This window comes from Ovis canadensis, chromosome 5, assembly GCF_042477335.2.
Source record: "Ovis canadensis isolate MfBH-ARS-UI-01 breed Bighorn chromosome 5, ARS-UI_OviCan_v2, whole genome shotgun sequence".
NCBI lineage: Eukaryota > Metazoa > Chordata > Mammalia > Artiodactyla > Bovidae > Ovis > Ovis canadensis.
The window spans coordinates 62,611,529-62,634,000 of record NC_091249.1 but is presented as its reverse complement, the minus strand read 5'-3'; the positions used below and the strand labels follow the sequence as shown (position 1 = coordinate 62,634,000).

At 42.8% G+C, this 22,472-nt stretch overlaps 1 protein-coding gene across 1 annotated transcript in view; it reads right to left on the bottom strand.

Annotated features, from left to right (window-relative positions):
- The window catches only part of CTNNA1 (catenin alpha 1), a 332,863-nt gene that overhangs the window by 309,670 nt on the left and 721 nt on the right, over window positions 1-22,472 (bottom strand). The window contains exon 2 of the mRNA XM_069592164.1: window positions 12,464-12,601. The gene's annotated coding sequence lies outside the window, so the exon portion shown is untranslated. The remainder of the gene's footprint in view (window positions 1-12,463; window positions 12,602-22,472) is intronic.

Genomic DNA, 22,472 nt, shown 5'->3' with positions numbered 1-22,472 from the left:
TGCAGCAGGTAAAGACAGGGTCTCCCATTCACCAGGAGCAATTTTTCTGGAGAAGGGGGCAACTATGAGATACTGGACTCAATACAAGCAGCTAGGCTTGAAGCAGATACACTGATGTGGTAAGAGAATTTGGACAGGGTACCAATAGCATTCATTAGAGCTGCTGTATTAGTCAGCTCTGGCTGCCTTACGAAAATACCACAGAGTAAGTGGCTTAAATTTATTTCTTATAGTACTAGAAGCTGGAAGTCTGAGGCCAGAACACCAGTGTGGTTGAGTTCTTGCATGGCCTTTCTTCCTGACTTATACGATGGCTGCCTTCTTGCTGTGTACTCACATGGGGTGGGGGATTGGGAGAGTGGGGTAGGGTAAGGAGCAAGTCCTCTGAGTCTGTCTCCTCTTATAAAGGCACTAATTCCATCAGGAGAGTTAACCCTCATAAACCTAATTACCCACTTCATCTACCTAATTACCTCCCAAAGACCCTCCTCCAAATACCATCACGTTGGGGGTTAAGGTTTTAACATATGCATTTTAGGGGGACAAAATTCAATCCATAACAGCTATCATTTTGTAAACAGGGAAATGAGACAACTGTTAGCTAGATTTGTTCAATGAGAACCATTTCCTTTGCACCTAAATTCTTCCAGAACCCCATTTGTCATCTGCTGTGGAAGAGACCAGTTTAGACCCCCAACTGGCTGACCTGGGCCTAGGATCTCCCAACAGTTTCTCTCTTCTCTATCTCAGCAGGCACTGCTTTTTGCCTTGGGAAAGTCAGGCTGCGATTATTTGCAAGACTCAGCCCTTGGTAAGTATTCTGTAGGTGACAGCAGAGGCATCTGTGTGCAATCCTATCCAGCTCAAGCTTTGAAGCTCCAAAGCAGAGCCATTAACATTCTCTTCAGCCTCAGACAGTTCTCTTCAGCCCTTGTTAGTCTCATTTTCTTCCCTCTCAACTTTTTCATCAAGAGCAGCAGCTTCCTTTCCCCTAGAACTATTTCTTCTCTTCAAAGAGCTCTGGGCTCCAGGGAGGCCTGTGGCCAAGAGACTTGCCAGACACTGATGGATTCTCAATGAAGATCACACTGTGCCACCTGCTCTGCAGCTAAGAACCCAAGCACCTTCAACTCCCCTCAGTTCAGGACTGAGCAAAGGACCAATCAGGAAGATGCCTTCCCTCTGGCTTCCGGGGCGGTCTTCAATGGTTAGGCCATGGGTTATGGAGGTTATCCTGAGTCCCCCAACCCACCCCTACTTCTGGATTTGTTATTTATATAGAGGAAGTCAGGGAGGAGAGTCACACAGGCCCTGCCCTGAGAAAGTAGAAATCTATGTACTGTCTCCCCATCTTCCATTCTGAAGCCTTTTTCTATTCACAGGGGAGGAGGCCAAAGGACTCACCTTTTACAGAGGGGCCCCTATAGGCCTGAGAAGGGCAGAAGAGAGTTCTCAATGAGAATGCCATCAATGCCTCTGTAATTTTAAGAGCTGTCAAATATTCAGCTGTATGGAAGATTCTTAGAAAATAGGAAGAAGGAATCTTAGGGAAGCTTAAATTCTGCCACTGGCCTCAAAGTAAATTTCTTAGGTAACCTACAGATTATAGTAAGAGGGACTTCAATGCCTGCAATTCAGACAGAGAAGAATGAGTTAGGCAGATGGTAATTCAGCTTCATTGTCTTTCCTCTTAAACTTGCCCTTTCCTACCAAGAGCCACTGGTTGTATTCCTGTGTCCTCACCAAGGTTTTTGAGGGGTAAGGGAAATTGTGTCATATTCTCCCACTACCATTCTCCCACTTGATTCTGTTATCTCTGTGGCTTTCCTTCTCTTATGCCCTACAGCTATCTTAGGCATATAAGCTCTCACTCCTTACAACTGCTTCCAGAGAGGCATATGAAAACAACTTTCCCAGGATATTTTACCAAACTCCTCTGCAAACAGAACAGCAGCTATGACAATAGAGTACCATCATTTGTATTCATTTCTCTGTCCCTTCTGGCCGCAGAGCTGGGCCTAGCATCACCCAGCGCAACAGCCCAGGTGGGCCCAGAGGCAACACAGAGAAGTACTGCTACTCCATCTGCTGGTTTGACAGCAGCCCTGGGTTGCAGTCTTTCAAATCCTTGCAAAGCAGGTTCTGGCTCTGAACCAGGAGAGCAAGATATCTTTTTGTAATGATAAAGAAAAGATAATCAGCCATTTTGTCAAAAGATAAGACACAGATACAAATACAGCTGGAAAACACAAAGCCAAGAATTATTGATCTAACAGGAGCTGTCTCTGCTCTGGGCAACCATTGTTTGGGGCTATTATAATAGGGACCTGCGTATAACTAGAAGACAGCTCCAAATCAAGGTGGAGGTGGGAGGGGTTAGGATGGAGTCTAGAAAAACACTGATGAAACTGGGCTTTTTCTTTTCTTCTTTCCATCAAGCCCTTTCCTTCATCTCTACTTGCCTTCTTTGCGAAAAATACCTCTCCTTTGCAGATTATTTCCCTATGGCCTGTGGAGTGTCAGACTTTATTTTTTTTGAGCTCCAGAATCACTGCAGATGGTGACTGCAGCCATGAAATTAAAAGACGCTTACTCCTTGGAAGAGAAGTTATGACCAACCTAGACAGCATATTCAAAAGCAGAGACATTACTTTGCCAACTAAGGTCCATCTAGTCAAGGCTATGGTTTTTCCTATGGTCATGTATGGATGTGAGAGTTGGACTATGAAGAAGGCTGAGCGCCGAAGAATTGATGCTTTTGAACTGTGGTGTTGGAGAAGACTCTTGAGACTCCCTTGGACTGCAAGGAGATCCAACCAGTCCATTCTGAAGGAGATCAACCCTGGGATTTCTTTGGAAGGAATGATGCTAAAGCTGAAACTCCAGTACTTTGGCCACCTCATGAGAAGGGTGGACTCATTGGAAAAAACTCTGATGCTGGGAGGGATTGGGGGCAGGAGGAGAAGGGGACGATCGAGGATGAGATGGCTGGATGGCATCACGGACTCGATGGACGTGAGTCTGAGTGAACTCCGGGAGATGGTGATAAACAGGGAGGCCTGGCATGCTGCGATTCATGGGGTCGCAAAGAGTCGGACACGACTGAGCGACTGAACTGTGGTCATCCAGAGCCGTCTTTGCGCTCACAATTTCTTATTTATCTACCCTCAGCAAGGCAAGAAAAGGATGAGGGTAACAGATGAGGGTAATATGCACTTTCTTCTGTCCTCAACAGAAGAAAGAAGGAGAAAATGATATTACATACCTTTACACAGAAATGTGTTACTTAGTTCCTGAAATCTCTGTTCAACTACAGTAGGTACACAGTGCAGTTTGGAAGTTTCAACACAGGCTCCACTATGTAGTATCCATGTCATATGAAAGTGAGATGGTAGCAAAGATGCAAATTTTCACAGAAAACCATTGAAAAACGGTGATGTAACTCTAAAATCTTCACCCATATTAAGAAGCTGTTGGGTATTAAAAGAAAATTTTTGAAAGACCATTTACTTGGTGAGAAGTGTTGATATGCTGTGGGTATCCCCCTCCAAAGAAAGAAGGGTACTTGCATTTCACCACTAGCCTACTGAGAAGAGCTTCAAGGGAACCCTCAGGGGGCTTGATACATATCCTATGCAGTTAGAGGGGCAGAATGGACTGATTTTTTATTCCAGCCCATATGGGCTAGCACCTGCTTAATGATGCTGGGATTGCCCACAGTCTCAGAGCTTGTGTGAGCAAAACACTGGTTTCTCACCAACAGGCCATTGAATTCCTATAGAGGAAGAAAGCAACTGACAGAATAGAGTGTACTTGCGCAAGTCAAGTGTGCATATGTATATGTGGTGGGGTGGGGGGAGTACAGATCTCTGAAGAACTCACAGAAGTGCCCTAGGAGAAAGTTAAATTTAAATATTGGCCATTCCTGGAGAACACAAAGCTGGCTTCAACAATGTGAGGCAAGTACATTATTTCCTGCTCCCTCATACTTTCTTGCTCTAATCCTAGAAGTGTCAGAAACTTCAGGAAAGAAAGAAGGACCACACCCATCTTCTTACTTGTAGCAAGCCCCATATGAAGGAGGATAAATAGCTTAATACTGAGAAACTTTGGAAACAGGGACAATATCTGGGCTGAATATGTTAAGCACCTAACTAGATCAGGTTTTATTATAGAAAGCAACTATAGTGCCTCCTAATAACCGCAGAAGAAATGCTTGTCCAGGAGTAGAGTGAGGACTACCACTACAGAGCAAGTTTAAAGGAACAGTGGGAGCCAAAACAAAGGGTTTTTTTTTAATGATTACATACCATGAGCCCTGCTTATCACTGTTCTAGTTACAACTGTAAAAGTTGTTTCTCAACCTTTATTTTAAAAAGTAATAAAAGCACCACCAAAGGGGTTATAGCAAGAGGAGCTATTGTCAGAGTTAGTGGTTCTCCTTGGCTTAATAGCACTCTAATGTTCTTGTGGAAAATGAGGCCTATGGATTTAAGCTCTGCCACTTCTCCCCTTTTATCTTTTTAGTTAATTTATTTTTTTATTGAAGGATAATTGCTTTATAGAATTTTGTTGTTTTCTGTCAAAACTCAACATGAATCAGCCATAGGTATACATATATCCCCTCCTTTTTGAACCTCCCTCCCATCTCACTTCCCATCCCACCCCTCTAGGTTGATACAGAGCTCCTGTTTCAGTTTCCTGAGCCATACAGCAAATTCCCATTGGCCATCTTAAATATGGTAATGTAAGTTTCCATGTTACTCTTTCCATACATCTGACCCTCTCCTCTCCTCCCCCTGTGTCCATAAGTCTGTTCTCTATGTCTATTTCTCCATTGCTGCCCTATAAATAAATTTTTCAGTACCATTTTTCTAGATTCCATATATATGCATTAGAATATATTTATCTTTTGCTTTCTGACTTACTTTACTCTGTATAATAGGTTCTAGATTCATCCACTTCATTAGAACTGACTCAAATGCATTCCTTTTTATGGCTGAGTAATTTTCCATTGTATATATGTACCACAACTTCTTTATCCATTCAAATGTCCATTCAGGTCTTTTTCCCACTTTTCCCCTTTTTTTCTGAATTCCCAAAAGCATCCTCTCTTCCCTCCTCCTGCTACCCTGCAGTTCATACCACAGTTCTGAGCAAAGTTACTTTTAACAACGTCCAAAAGCCTCCTGTACTGTCACATTCCTGCCCCATATCCTGTCCCTTGCACCCGGAGCATCCCCAGGGGTAACCAGGGGAGTCACAACCCACCTCAACAGTTTCAGAGCCTCTTTTATGTAAACACTTACTTCCATCTTCTCAATTTTACCTCCTCATTTTTCCCCTATATTCCAGGGGAGGGGAGGGGGATGAGACACATACACATACAAAGCTTTATACAAAGAAAATTATATGTGTGAATTATCTGCCCTCTAGGAAAGTACAACTTAACAGAGCTAACATTAAATAGATAAGCATAAATAGCAGAAAAGCAGCATCAAGCCAATACATGATGAACAGCAGGGGAAATGCATGACTGAGGTGAGCAGCAGAGATGGCCAGTTGATGAACATTTACTTTAATAAGCTACTAGGTGTCAGGTACTGGGCTAGGTTCTGGCAACAAAATTGTGAACAGAATAGACACAGTCTCTGTGCACATGGAGCTTTCAAAGTACTGGGGAAGATACGCACCAAGCAAAATTTTTCTAAAAAGTAGTTCAACGAATACAGGTGCACGAAGTGCTATGGAAGATAATATGTAGGACTGGTCTGGGGACTAGGAATCTGATCTAGTCTGGGGGTTAAAGAAGTTTGCCTACATAAGTGACATTAAAATATGGGGGAACCTGAAAGCTAAGTAGGATCAGACAAATGGCTGGTGGGGAGAATAGAGACCTAGAGAGCAGAGAGAACATATGGGAAAGCAGGAGCAACACCCTGAAGGAGCTGAGAGAAGGCCTGAGTGGCTAGAATGAATCTATCAAGTGGGAAAGAGGCCAAGGTGAGGAGGCTGAAGGGATTAGCAGAAAGCTAGGGGATTCTAAGTGTTGATTAAAAGCAATGCAAGTAAAAATTATAGGATCAAAGATTTGAAGTATTGGAAAGCTTTTAGCGTTATCCAGTCAGACTACCAGGATGATGCTGGAATCCTCTCTGCCTGTTCCCTGTCACTAGATCAACATGAACCAAGGCCAGAAAGGACTTAGCAAAGGGGGTGGGGCGGGGGGGGGGTAGTCCACAGGAAGCTGGTATAAGCAGCAAGTGAAGTATTCATAGAGCCCCACAGGCTGAAGCAGGAAAGTCTCCACTTCCCCAGAGTATGAGCTAGAGTTGCCTATCCAGCCAACCTGCCTATTTGTGTGAAGACACTCTCCCAGGATCAGCCAAGGAGAAGTAAATGGCAACCACTTGTGTTCATTAACCCTAGGTTAGTGAGAGGAAAATTACTTTGAGCAGGTGTCAAGGTATGTTGATATGTTCAGCATAGTGGGTTGATATGTTCAAGAAGGACTAGCTAGTTTGCATTCATGACAGAGAAACCTATTGTGAAGGGCAGCCTGTGAAGAAGCAAAAGGACAGCAAAGCTAGAGTGTCCACCACCCCAAGGAGCTCTGGACTACTTACTCTGATAGTGGAATGTGCTCGCCATTGTTAGGGCAGATGCTTTGTTGGGTGTTGGAGGCAAGCAAGGAGGCTACTCCTTGATGGTACCAACCAATGAGACACATTATTCTCATGGAAGTAATAAAACTGGCCCCCTTTTCCCTTTATTTTCCTGCTTCTTACGCTATGGCAGGGCTGGGTGTGCTTAGGAAGGATCTCATGGCCAGGTCATGATATTCACTAATCAGCACTCAGTGAGCACCCCATACTATGAAGAGCTCTGTGATACAAGATATCACAAGATATCTTCATACAAGATATGAAGGCTCAAGATACAAGAAAATGGAAGTCTCTGTACTTGAGAGGCTCACAAATCTAGATGAGAAAGGAAGAAACATGCACCATATGATAAACCATAACCTCGGCTACCAGATGAATGTACGGAAGAGAACTAGGTTTAAGGTGGACCAGATCACTGCGGAATGTGCTAACAACCACCAAGCTGTTTGAAGCGGCAAGCATTTGATCAGGGTGGCACGTCAGTCAGGTGTAGTGAGGAGGTGGGAAAGCATGGGGGGTCAGGAAGTGGAGCCATGGTGTTGGAGGAACAGGCTTAGACCAGGGGCCTCTGACAAAGGAGTAATGGGAAGTCAGCTTTCAAAGGTGAAGAAAATCATGAAAAGCCCTAATGGTACACTAAGGAGCTTGGAGCTTTGATCTTATTCTAGAGACAATGAGAAGCCACTGAGTTTCTGGGCAGGAGTTTTAGAACAGCTATTCTGACTGGAATGTACAAAACAATTGGAACAGAGAAGAGGAAAAAAAAGGCAAGGACGTCAGTTAGGAGATCAGCATATGGCAGGATTTAAATTTTTTCTTCTCTTTTTTTGCTGAAAGAACTGGATAACAGATGTCTCCCTTAACCTTCCACGGAAATTTAAAGAAAAGGAAATGAAAGTTTTGGTTGTAGTGACAGGGGATTGGTATTTAAAAGACCATTAAGATTACTATAAACAAGCAAGATAAACCAGCCTCAGAGGAGCATAATGCAGGCAAGTGCTCCAGGCAGACTAGAAAGAGATTCCCCTGGGTTGTAGATGAAGATGAGTTTGTAGGACCTATAACCTGGGGACCCAGGCCTTGCTCCTTGGCAGCACCAGAGGAAGGAACAACCCAGAGAAGACTGCCCCATGTTACAACCAGGAGATAGGACTCTAGGCTGCAGGATTCACAGCCTCACAAAAGGTTTCTGTAAGTCAAGGATGAAGATCAGACACTCAGGCACTGGACATGAAGGGTTGGTGCAAATAATGGGACACCAGGTGTCTCAGCAATAACCAGCAACTTAAAGCCCCTTCCAATCTCATGGCAAATATATAGGATCCTGGAACCACAATTCAAGTCTGAAGATAAAACATAAGTGAGGTTAAATTTCCAACCAATCAGACAGGGTAGGAGCATATAATTGGAGCTTACCTTTATTTAAGCTTATAAATAAACGTGATACTTTCCCCACATCTGAATCTATAAGCTGAGAGTCATACCTGCTATAATTGTTGCAGTTCAAGTGTGAGAAAATGTCACTTATATTAGAATGACTGAAGTGAGAAGACAAAGACATAGAAGCCCCAGAGATATTGTACAGGAAGAAAGAAAAGGACTTCCTCTGCTGAGAATCTACAGAAAATCCCAGGACACAGTGAGAATGCAGGAAATATCTCCTTGCCTCTGTCACTCTCTGCTAAGTCACTTCAGTTGTGTCAGACTCTGTGCGACCCCATAGACGGCAACCCACCAGGCTCCTCTGTCCCTGGGATTCTCCAGGCAAGAACACTGGAGTGGGTTGCCATTTCCTTCTCCAATGCATGAAAGTGAAAAGTGAAAATGAAGTCTCTCAGTCGTGTCCGACCCCCAGCGACCCCATGGACTACAGCCCGCCAGGCTCCTCCATCCATGGGATTTTCCAGGCAAGAGTACTGGAGTGGGGTGCCATTGCCTTCTCCACTGTCACTCTCAGGCATCCTTAATAGGGGACTCAAGTAAATGCTTTATGTTTAGTCTTAGCATTCATAAATTATGATGAGATGTAACTTTAAAAAGCTTTCTTCCTGGGCTTCTCTGGTGGCTCAGTGGTTAAGAATAATACGCCTCGCAATGCAAGAGACACTGGTTCCATCCTCGATCCAGGAAGGTCTCACAGGCCCCGGAGCAACTAAGCCCATGCACCACAACTACTGAGTCCATGCGCTGCAACTACTGAAGTGTGTGCACCTATAGCCCATGCTCCACAACAGAGAGTAGCCCCTGCTCAGGACAATTAGAGAAAGCCTGCGTACAGCAACAAAGACCCACCACAGTCAAAAAATAAGTTAAATAAATAAATAAATCTTTTTTTAAAAAAGGCAAAAGGATGAGATTTCATCATTGAGTTTCCACTTGGTGTCAGATATGCCATATTAATGAAGCATTAGTTGCTCAGCGGTGTCCAACTGTTTGCAACCCCATGGACAGTAGCCTGCCAGGCTCCTCTGTATATGGAAATCTCCAGGCAAGAACACTGGAGGAGATAGCCATTCCCTTTCCCAGGATATCTTCCCGACCCAGGGATCAAACCCAGGTCTCCTGCGTTGCGGGCCAATTCTTTGCCATCTGAGCCACTGAGGAAGCCCATGAGGTACAAGCAATACCCATATTAATAAAATTCTGTTCGTGTCCTTAAGATGCTCACAATCTAGTGGGAGGGATGGACATGCTGACAAATAATTAAGCTGCCAGGTGTGTGTCATAACAAAACCGTGAATAAATGTTCTAGAAGCACAGAAGATCAAGTGAGAAGTTGTCTCAGGAAGCTTGAAAAGGATTTTACAGAGAAAATGAGATTTAAGAGGGTTTTACAGGATAAGTAGACTTCCCTGGTAGCTCAGACGGTAAAGTGTCTGTCTACAATGCGGGAGACCCAGGTTCAATCCCTGGGTTGGGAAGATCCCCTGGAGAAGGAAATGGCAATCCTGTCCAGTACTATTGCTTGGAAAATCCCATGGATGGAGGAGTCCACGGGGTCGCAAAGAGTCGGACACGACTGAGAGACTTCACTTTACAGGATAAGTAAGAGCTCAACATCTGGATAAGAAATGGAAGAGCATATCAAATAGTGGGAAAGGTATATACAAGGCACTGAAGAATAATGTAGTAGTAAGCCTGCAGTGGAGGAGTGGGAGATTACATTCAGCGAAAAAGATGTTCTGCCTGGAATCGTCCCTTAAAATCTTTAACTGAGGCTACCCATATAATCAACACATTCACCTCAAAAGAGCTTCTAAGATACACCAAAGAGAAGCCAAGTGTCACCAATATGTGGCTCTGTGCTGGAGACTACACAAAAGGATACAGACACTTAACTACCCACTGAGAACCTAACTACTCACTGAGTACCTAACAGCCTCAGGCAAAACTTCATTTTTCTCTCTGAAGACTCCTAACTGAAAATACTAGCATATTTTCCTTCCTCAATACTATCCAACCTGGACTACATCAATGTATCCCCCAATAAAATAGCTTTAATTAAAAAAAGATACTATCTAACCTCATCGTCTTCATCTACCAAATAAGCAACTTTCAGATGAAATACTTTAGTTTAAAACCCATATTCCAGGAGTCTAGATAAAGTCTGGTGACTCAGAGACTGTTCAGCTCATCGTAGTGCTCAGTTTTCTGTCCCAGGGGTCACCTCCCTCTAAGCCCTACTTCTTCCCCCTTTTTAGCCCTAAATAAACAGGCACTGTGGAAGAGGGCTGCTGCTGCTGCTGCTATTGCTAAGTTGCTTCAGTCATGTCTGACTCTGTGCGACCCCATAGACGGCAACCCACCAGGCTCCTCCGTCCCTGGGATTCTCCAGGCAAGAACACTGGAGTGGGTTGCCATTTCCTTCTCCAATGCATGAAAGTGAAAAGTGAACGTGAAGTCACTCAGTCGTGTCCGACTCTTCAAGACCCCATGGACTGCAGCCTACTAGGCTCCTCTGTCCATGGGAGTTTTCATGGACACTCCCACGTGATTGCCCCAGGGGGCCCACGTGATTGCCCCAGGGGGCCCACGTGATTGCCCCAGGTGGCTCACGTAATTGCCCCAGGGGGCTCACATTATTGCCCCAGGGGGCTCACGTTATTGCCCCAGGGGGCCCACGTGATTGCAAGAGTACTGGAGTGGGGGGTCATTGCCTTCTCTGGGAAGAGGGCTATGTTTGCCTATTATCCACTGTAACATTAAAACGAGGGAAGACGACAGGGAACAAATTTTACCGAATGACACAGACATTGAGGATATGACAAAGACTGGTTATAACTGGTTAGGTCTAAGATGGTGGAAAATTTGACTTCTAGTAGACCTTGAGCCTTATTATATGTTCACTGTAATACATCAGCTACATGACATACTCACAGGTGCCATGGCAATTCCAAGACCACCATGAAAGGCTAAAAAATGTGCAGGGGTCCAGTTCCTGGAAATCTCTGCCCCTTCTCCAAAATAGCTGGAATAATCCTTCCACTCATTAGCCTACGAAATGATCAGATTCATAAAAAGTACCCAATCCATATTTCGGCACCTCTCATCGTCTCTCTGTCTGTGGACTGAGTTTCTCCCAGGGCTGCTTTTGCTTTTTGAGGCAGATCACATTCTGTCTATGAAATGTGTATGTCTCTAAATAAGTCCACTTCTTTTCACTTTGTCTCTAGCTGAATGGCTTCTATCCTGAGACATAAAGAACTTGACCTTCATTAAGCTCTGAAAACAGGTGTGTGATCTTAATGAAAAGACATTGGGTTTGAGTCCCAGCCTATGGGTTCAAGTCCCAGTCTGGGTTTTGGCTGGGTTTGAGTCCCATCTGAGTTGTACAGTTACAACTTCATGTAAAATATGACACAAGAAGAAAATACCTCAAAAAACTCTAATAGAATTTTTCCCTACTACTGTGCCTCAAGATTTATTGAGACATCAAAATCTTATTTTCAGCACATTAATGGCCTGGATTGCAAATGTACAGGTTATATATTTTGTGATGTATCTCTGATGGAATTCAGGGATCAGGGATGGAAAGATATTATCATTGATAGAGTCTTTGAGGGTGAAGGGAGGGTCTTAAAAAACTGACTTCAACTAAGAAAAGGAAGATAATTTGGTTTTACTTTTCAAATAAAAAGTGTGTTTGATTTTGAAAAACAATCACCCCAAACTCACATTTTTGTGTTTAACAACCACCTTGAAATTTGTCTGCCTCAGAGGACAGCACAATTCTGGGCTACCTTAGCATGAATGATTTATGACATTCATGCACTTGGCAACTACATCAGTTTTTCTAAAGCTGGCACCCAACACCACCTGCATGTTAAGTGAAGATTTATGATTTCTAAAACTCACCTCATTATGCAGAGGTACATGAACTGTCTTATATGTGCAGTCTATAACTCCCAAGACAGATAAGGAGGCAGCTATATCACAAAATTCATGGCTCTTTCCCGTTAAAGCTGAAGTTTTAGAGAAAAACTAAGGAAATAACTGGCCCTTTGTAGAAAAATAGCTTTAGCTAACCATTTTACCTCCAAATGATGAACCAGCTATAGCCTACCACTCTATCTTACAGGAGCAAAGAGGCTAACGGTTAAAGTCACTTTAATCACGGCAATGAACTATGTCTATGTTTTGAACACTGCAGCAATAGACAGAACCTAAAGTGACTCTTTGGAAATATCGACCATTCTGTTAGTTTAATTTTTTCCCCAGTTTGGTGTCTGAGACCTCTTGCTGATCAAGTGGCCCAGTCAGACCCACAGACGTGGACTCCAGAGAAGAGAATTCAATACCTTGGCGTGCCCAGTGGCAGAGAATTTCAATACTTGTGTGCTCCCTCAGAGTGAAGAAAAGCAAATGCTGGTTTAGGTTCTGAAATGCAGCTTGTTTTCTGAAATTCTTTAGAAATGCAGCAAATCTTTCCACACACCCTGCAAAATAGTAGAAGCAAAGAGGATTAAGTGGAATAAAGTTATGAATCCCAAGGAAGAATAAGATTATATAGACAACCATTAAAAATGACAAGTATACGTGACCAGGTTGACAAGAAAATATTTTTAGGAAAGGTATAAAAAGCAGAACACAAAAATGGCAAGCACATACACTGACTGGAAAAAAAAACACAAAATGACAGAAAAAATGGTGTGGACCTCCCCAGTTGTCCAGTGGTTAAGAATCTGCCTGCCAATGCAGGGGACAGGGGTCCCTAGTCTTGGAAGATTCCACTTGCAGGGGAGCTTCTGAGCCCATGTGTCACAACACCGCGCCTGCATGCTCTAGAGCCCAGGAGCCTCCACAAGATAGGCCCATACACTGTCCACCATAACCAGAGAAAGCCTGATGCAGCAGTGAAGACCCAGCACAGCTGGTCTTTTAGATTTTAAAAAGATTTAATATTTTTTAAAATAATTTTTTAATGGTGTTTCTAGCCTAGAGATTTTCAATAACATAAATTAAGCAGAAAATAATGAAAATATAAATAATTTAAATGAAATAAAATAAATGAAATTCTAAGTAATTTATTTTCAAATATCCCTATCACTCAGGATATAGACACATATGTATGACTGCTGCTGCTGCTGCTAAGTCGCTCCAGTCGTGTCCGACCCTGTGTGACCCCAGAGATGGCAGCCCACCAGGCTCCGCCATCCCTGGGATTCTCTAGGCAAGAACACTGGAGTGGGTTGCCATTTCGTTCTCCAATGCATGAAAGTGAAAAGTGAAAGAAGTCGCTCAGTCGTGTCCGACTTTTTGTAACCCCATGGACTGCAGCCCACTAGGCTCCTCCGTCTATGGGATTTTCCAGGCAAGAGTACTGGAGTGGAGTGCCATTGCCTTCTCCAGCTACCCTAAATCCAAGAAACCCAATTCTCTCTCCTCTGCAGAGCGCAAAACAGTGGGCCACTCTCCAAGGCCTTTGAGAGTATAACACCTGAACTCAAATAAACACCCAAGATGACAGAAGAAAACTAAAATACAAAAAGGCTCAAAGTAGGGGTAGGAAAAGTATTTGGGAAAAAAGATTGTGGAAAACCCATTTTCAACTTTAATGACTTATTAAATGTCATTTGATTTCTGAAATGTGCTTGGGATTTGTCCAGCTCTGACTCTGGGCTCTGACAATGCCTTAGGTCTGCTTGTCCCAACATGGTTACTCTATCTCATGGAAATGATGCTCCACTCACAAAACAGTGCACACGAGCAAGAAAGTAGTATCAGAGAACTACAAATTGGGCAAATCCGGAAAAGTGAAGCCTCTTTGGCTACTGGGAGTGTGTATATATCCAAGATCAGAGTAGATACACAGAGAAGACTTGTAGTTGAGTTCAGTGACTCAGTTACTACTTCACATTAAGTTACTTGTAGACACTTGATCACTCAAACACAGGTGTTGTTCTCCAGGGCTTTGGTGCTGGTGTTCTACTGGCTGCCTTTAATCCTGAGAGCAAACACACACACACACACCACACACACACACACACACACACCACACCACACCACACACACACACGCGCGCGCGTGCGCGCACGCGTGCGCACACGCACCCCCATCTCCTGGCACAGCCCAGGGTAAAACAGACTTCTTTTTGGGAAGTCACGGAAAGCTGAAAGAGCACACAAAGGGGGCCTCATCCACAGCCTCTGTGGAGTCTCTCTCCACAGAGAGTTTGCACTTTGCCAGGCTCCCCAGGTGACGCCAGTGATAAAGAACCCGTCTGCCAGTGCAGGAGACATAAGAGACAAGGGTTCAATCCCTGGGTCGGGAGGAGGAAATGGGTATTCTTGCCTGGAAAACCCCATGGATAGAGGAGTCTGGCAGACTACAGTCCATGGGGTCAAAAAAAGAGCCGGACATGACTTAACAACTAAACAGGCTTAGAGACAGATCATTAGTCTATGGTGGAAGAGAGATGTTCATGAGACCCACGGCAGCTATCACACTCACAGATTCCCCCTTGCCCCTGAAGAAGGGGATCACAGCCTCCCTATAGGAACCAGCCTGCTTTACATGATGCCACACACACAATCACTACTCCTACCCCACCCCAATCACTAGCTCAATAAAACAAAGACCTGGCACCTAAACGAAAGGCCTATGAGCTGACCCAGTGAGCCCTGAAACAACGTGCCACTTTTCTGTACCTTTATTCTGCCCAATAAAGGCACTCCGTAATGACAGTGTACTTCAAGCACGCAGAAGGATAGCAGGGGTAGTGCAGGCTGCCCTGGGATACATGAGAGTACAGGAAAAAAAGTATTCCAATGTGTTTACATTTATCTTTTATCTTTTCTATTTTATACATTTTAACAATAGTACTACATGCAAAGCTTCTAAATATATAAATATTTATAATGGAGGTATGTGCTCAAATTTTTTGTTTTTAATTTTTTGGCTATGCCATGCAGCATGCAGAATCTTAGTACCCCAACTAGGGATGGAACTCGTGCCTCCTGCAGTAGAAGAGGGGAGTTTTAACCAATGGACAGTCAGGCAAGTCCCTCATATATTCTTCTAATAGAATGTGTAGAGAAAAAATGTGGTGACCAGAAGATACCACAATACTAAGCAAGGTGAGATCCTTAATTGCCACCCCTACCAGAACCTCCGGTCAAACTTGTTAAGCATGCAGATTACTTGAAACACCTCAGACCTATAGGACTAAATTGCTTGGGTTGGTATGCTTAAAGAGCTTCCCAGTAATCCTGATGCCTACTGAAACAAGGGAACTACTGTCATGGAAGAATTAGGGAAGCAAACACAAAGAAGTGAGCTGTGGAAAGGGCAGAGTCAATGCAGAAGCACCATATAGATGACTGATCCTGCTGGGGCCTGACCAAAGAGGAGGAGCTACCCCTCGTTCTTCCTGACCTCTGGTTCTGTGGCTACTGAGACAACACGTGTACTTTTCCAACTAGCCTTCAAATAAATCCTTATCACCTAAAGAAACTAAAGTCCGATGCTGTAAAGAACAATATTGTATAGGAACCTGGAATGTTAGGTCCTTGAATCAAGGAATATTGGAAGTGGGCAAACAGGTGATGGCAAGAGTAAACATTGACGTTTTAGGAATCAGTGAACTACAATGACCTGGAATGGGCAAATTTAACTCAGATGACCACTGTATCTACTACTGTGGGCAAGAATCCCTTAGAAGAAATGGAGTAGCCCTCATAGTCAACAAGAGTCTGAAATGCAGTACTTAGGTGCAATCTCAAAAATGACAGCATGACCTCTATTCGTTTCCAAGGCAAACCATTCAGTATCACAGTAACCCAAGTCTATGTCCCAACCACAGATGTCAATGAAGCTGAAGTTGAAAGGTTCTGTGAAGACCTATAAGACCTTCTAGAACTAACATTAAAAAAAAATGTCCTTTTCATCATAGGGGACTAGAATGCAAAAGTGGGAAGTCAAGAGATACTTGGAGTAACAGGCAAGTTTGGCCTTGGAGTTAAAACTGAAGCAGAGCAAAGGCTGACAGAGTTTTGCCAAGAGAAGGCACTGGTCATAGCAAACACTCTCTCCCAACAACATAAAAGACGACTCTATACATGGACATTACCAGATAGTCAATACCAAAGTCAGACTGATTATATTCTTTGCACCCAAAGATGGAGAAGCTCTATACAGTCAGCAAAAACAAAACTGGGAGCTGACTGTGGCTCAGATCATGAACTCCTTATTGCCAAATTCAGACTTAAACTGAAGAAAGCAGGGAAAACCACTACAGTGGAAGTGACAAATAATTCAAGGGATTAGATCTGATAGACAGAGTGCCTGAAGAACTATGGACGGAGGTTCATGACATTACACCCAGCAGGCAGTGATCAAGACCATCCCCAAGAAAAAGAAATGCAAAAAAGCAAAATGGTTGTCTGAGGAGGCCTTACAAGTAGCTGAGAAAAGAAGAGAAGCTAAAGGCAAAGGAAAGATATACCCATTTGAATGCAGAGTTCAAAAGAATAGCAAGGAGACAAGAAAGTCTTCCTCAGTGATCGATGCAAAGAAATAGAAGAAAACAATAGAATGGGAAAGACTAGATAACTCTTCAAGAAAATTAGAGATACCAAGGGAACATTTCATGCAAAAATGGGCCCAAAAAAGGACAGAAATGGTATGGACCTAAAAGAAGCAGAAGATATTAAGAAGAGGTAGCAAGAATACACAGAAGAACTGTACAAAAAAGATCTTCATGAATACACAGAAGAACTGTACAAAAAAGATCTTCATGACCCAGATAACCACACCAATCACCTAGAGCCAGACATCCTGGAATGCGAAGTCAAGTGGGCCTTAGGAAGCATCACTATGAATAAAGCTAGTAGAGGCGATGGAATTCCAACTGAACTATTTAAAAATCCTAAAAAATGATGCTGTGAAAGTGGTGCATGCAATATGCCAGCAAATTTGGAAAACTCAGCAGTGGCCACAAAACTGGAAAAGGTTAGTTTTCATTCCAATCCCAAAGAAAGGCAATGCCAAAGAATGTTCAAACTACTGCACAACTGCACTCATCTCACACACTAGCAAAGTAATGCTCAAAATTCTCCAAGCCAGGTTTCAACAGTACATGAACTGAGAACGTCCACATGTTCAAGCTGGGTTTAGAAAAGAGGAACCAGAGATCAAATTGCCAACATCTGTTGGATCATTGAAAAAGCAAGAGAGTCACAGAAAAACATCTGTTTTATTGACTCCGCCAAAGTCTTTGACTGCATGGATCACAACAAACTGTGGAAAATTCTTCAAGAGATGGGAATACCTGACCACCTTACCTGCCGCCTGAGAAATCTTTATGCAGGTCAAGAAGCAACACAGTTAGAACTGGACATGGAACAACGGACTGGTTCCATATTGGGAAAGGAGTAGATATTGGGAAAGGAGTACGTGAAGGCTGTAGATTGTCATTCTGCTTATTTAACTTATATGCAAAGTACATCATGCAAAATGCTGGGCTGGATGAAACACAAGCTGGAATCAAGATAGCTGGGTGAAATATCAATAACCTCAGATATGCAGATGACACCACCCTTATGGCAGAAAGTGAAGAAGAACTAAAGAGCCTCTGGATGAAAGTGAAAGAGGAGAGTGAAAAAGTTGGCTTAAAGCTCAACATTCAGAAAACTAAGATTGTGGCATCTGGTCCCATCACTTCATGGGAAATAGATGGGAAAACAATGGAAACAGTTTCAGACTTTATTTTCTTGGGCTCCAAAATCACTGCAGGTGGTGACTGCAGCCATGAAATTAAAAGACACTTGCCCCTTGGAAGAAAAGCTATGACCGACCTAGACAGCATATTCAAAAGCAGAGACATTACTTTGTCAACAAAGGTCCGTCTAGTCAAAGCTATAGTTTTTCCAGTGGTCATGTATGGATGTGAGAGTTGGACCATAAAGAAACCTGAGTACTGAAGAATTGATGCATTTGAACTGTGGGGTTGGAGAAGACCCTTGAGAGTCCCTTGGACTGCAAGGAGATCCAACCAGTCAATCCTAAAGGAAATCAGTCCTGAATATTCATTGGAAGGACTGATGCTGAAGCTGAAACTCCAATACTTTGGCCAGCTGATACAAAGAACTGACTTCTTAGAAAAGACTCTCATGCCACAAAAAACTAGAGGCAGGAGGAGAAGGGGATGACAGAAGATGAGATGGTTGGATGGCATTACCAACTCGATGGACATGAGTTTGAGCAAGCTCTGGGAGTTGGTGATGGATAGGCAAGCCTGGTGTGCTGCAGTCCATGGAGTCACAAAGAGTTGGACGTGACTGAGCCACTGAACTGAACTGAGTCACCTGGGAAGCTGAGCCACCACATGTACATATATCCACTTGTTTTTAAATTCTCTTCCCATATAGGCTGGGCTTCCCTGGTGGCTCAGCTAGTAAAGAAACTGCCTGCAATGTGGGAGACCTGGGTTCAGTCCCTGGGTTGGGAAGATCCCCTGGAGAAGGGATAGGCTACCCACTCCAGTATTCTGGCCTGGAGAGTACCACGGACTGTACAGTACATGGAGTCGCAAAGAGTCAGACACGACTGAGTGAACTTCATTTTTCCTATATGGGCCATTACAGAGTATTGAGTAGAGGTCCCTGTGCTATAGTAGTAGGTTCCTTTTAGTTATCTATCCTATATATAGTAGTGTATATATGTCAATCCCAATCTCCTAATTTATCCCTGCCTGCAAAGGATAGATTTTAAATGATATCTAAATACATTTCTATGTTTCTAGGACCTAAGTTCAGGCTCAACTTCTAGTTCACGTTTCCTCTTGCTAAATCATTCTGATTAAGAATAAATGAAAGTATTCAGAAAACGCTCATACATCCTTAAGAATTATTAAATGGGTCTTCATAAAGAGCAAATCTCTGCTTTTTGTCAGTCCTACACCCTCCCCAAATAGGGACTTCACACACAGATTCTTGGACCTGTCTAATAGCCACCTGTTTTTCAAACCTGAATGAAAATCCAAGTGAGGTTAACTGACTGATTTTTTACCCTGTGCAATGAGACTGCATTATAACTAGAATGTAAATATCAAATTTAATCAAAGTGATTATCTTAATTTATTGCTGCCTTAGTTTTCTTTCAGGGTCGTATTCTATTTCTCTCTTGTCCTTTCAGAAGGAAGGCAGGTTGGTGGGTTACTGGGCATTCCATACAGAAAGAAACCTACTAATTGTCACAATACTTGGGGACAAAAATATCACTGACACAATACTTCCTACACTTCACTGGGGCAAGTTCTGTTGAATTAGACTTGAGTGAAGTGACACTGTGTAATGTACTCCAATATAGTGTAGCTAATACCCAAACAGAAAAGTGGGAACTGTCTCCTGAAATCTGCTGCAGGTACATGAAAAATTCCAAGGAGAATAAAAATGACAAATCCCTGCAGTATGTCACATTTTTATTTCATGAAGACGAAAGTGCCACAGCATGATATTCATCTTTGGGAAGACTGAATAAAATGTCATCTGAGCCACCAGTTTAAAGAGACTCCTTTAAAAATATAAACTTGATCTTATGTGTTCTATTACAGATTGAACTTCCTTTATAGTTGTCCTGGAACCTAAACTACATAAAAACATTTTTATAGCTTTAACTCAATTGCCTAAAATAACTGCTGTTAATAATGGATTAGGCCAATGTTACAAAACTCTTCTTCTGTATACATAGAGATAAATGATCAGATCCAGTTTTGTTACAAGACAGCAAAGCCTAGTGGTTAGCAGTATAGGTTCTTTAGTCAGACAGTCTGGCTTCAAATATGGCCTTACCGTTCAATTGCCATGTGACCTATATAACATACTAGATCACTTTAAGCCTCAGTTTCCACCTCTGCAAAATGGGAATACCAATAGTATTATTCCCTTGAGACCATTTTTTTTTTGCACATTCCATTAAAGAATGTTAGAAAGCATTTAGGACAGTGGAGTACTTAAGTAACACTTGACAACTATTAAGTGATTACTATTTAAAGACAATTCCTATTAACGATTGGGAATTAAATGTTTAAAAGTTATAATTTAAAACATAATATGCACAGGTATTAGACAGCTGTCTGTTATACCTGGTAAACAATTACCTACATGAAAATTATGTACCAACTCCTTTCACTTTTCAGTATGACACTGAAATGATAACAGAGAAATGGAATACAGCGCTGTGTTTTTGTTTTTTTTTTTTCAGCGCTGTGTTATATGATGAAGAATTGTACCAGCCAACCATGGATCTAATTGTCCAGTCTTATTCATTTGCATCCTATTTCTTTTTAGACTCAGGCTCATTTCTGCCAGCCTTCAGGCTGCAGGCTATGTTAATTTACAAACCAACCCCAAAGCTTGTCCTTCACTCAGGCAAATAATAGGATACATGCAGCCTCATTCTCAGGATACTGCTTTGAATAATGTCTAGAGCTACAATAATCCCCCTTGTGGTCATATTGAGTATTTACCAGGCTCTTGGGGAAACCAACAAAAACCTCAGCGATATGTGTATCCCCAGAATCATCCTCTCACACAGCCTTTAATCAAATAGTTAACACTATTTGATTCCAGAATTCTTCTGACTAACACTTAGTGGTTTTTATGTGTATGCAACAAGAAGGAAAAAGAGCAAATTCTTAGGAGAATTAGTAGATAAAAGAGAGATGTGAAGAGGATGCAGTTAATACCAATTATCTCACTTGCCCTCCTCCGTGTCATATGCAAGGTAGGGATGTGAAATTTTCAATTTCTACTTTGCTTCCATGTTTAATATTATTTATCATTCGTCCCTATGTTTCTATGTTCTTTTTTGAAAATTTTTATTGGAGCATAGTTGCTTTACAACGTTGTGCTAGTTTCAGGTGTACAACCAAATGAATCAGCTATACAAATACATATGCTGCTGCTGCTGCTAAGTCACTGCAGTGGAGTCCGACTCTGTGTGGCTCCACAGACGGCAGCCCACCAGGCTCCCCCACTCCTGGGATTCTCCAGGCAAGAACACTGGAGTGGGCTGCCATTTCCTTCTCCAACACATGGAAGTGAAAAGTGGAAGTGAAGTCCCTCAGTTGTATCCGACTCTAAGCGACCCCATGGACTGCAGCCTACCAGGTTCCTCCGTCCATGGGATTCTCCAGGCAAGAGTACTGGAGTGGGGTGCCATTACCTTCTCCACAAATGCATATATCCACTCTTTTTTAGATTCTTTTCTCATATAGGTCATTACAGTGTATCCAGTAGCATTCCCCGTGCTATACAGTAGGTCCTTATTGGTTACCTATTTTATATATAATAGTGTGCATACCTCAACCACAAGCTCCCAATTTATCTCTCCCCTCAATGTTCTTCAGCATCAATGTATTGTTTTAGTATACAAATATCCTAAAAATAGGGGTCATTAGACTGTCGCTTTGATGACTGCAGAAAAATCTACTTTTGAGGGAATTAACAAAACAAGAGAAATGAAAGCACTAGGTAGACAAGTAATAATAATAAATAATAAATAAGAGTGTGACGGTACTTCTTAAAAGGACCTGTGTAACCTATAAACAATACAGTGTTGGAGCTTTATTTTCTTACTCCCACTTCCCCTCTCTCTTCCAAGGTAAACTCTTCAGCTGTCTTCTTTCCCTCCCAAACTGCCTCAAAATTTCCTTCACAAGTCCTCACATTGTAATAGCGGAGCATCTTTCTCTCTTGAAATCGGACTTTGAGACGTAAGAAGTCACTGGCATCTTATTACACAACCAACATCCGCTGTCCCATGCAGCAAGGTTTCCCAGATGGGCCTGAGGACCTGTTACAGAATACAAGTTTGTGTGCCTGACACACAGTGAAGCCAAACCAACCAAAACAGGAGTTTGGAGCAGAGAAAGGTTTTATTGCAGGGTTAAGCAAGGAGAAAGGGTGGCTCATGCTCTAAGTAAATCCCTGAACTGAGAGCGTGTAGAGAGTAAGTTTTTATAGGAAAAATTTGGGGTGAGGGCTGCAAGGCATGTGACTTCCTTCTGGTAGGTTGGTAGTGAGGAATCTTGCCCTCAAGTTTAAGTTACCATTCTCTATCTAGGCAGGGCCTAATTCCCATAGAACTCATAAATACTACTATATTCAGGTGATGTTAGTGGTAAAGACCAAGCTTGCCAAAGCAAGCAACAGGGGTTCAATTCCTGGGTCAGGAAGATCCCCCAGAGAAGGAAATGGTAACCCACTCCAGCATTCTTGCCTGGTAAAATTCCAGAGGAGCCTGGTGGGCTACAGTCTGTGGAGTCACTAAGACACAGCTGACCACACACTCCCTGAGGAGGAACCA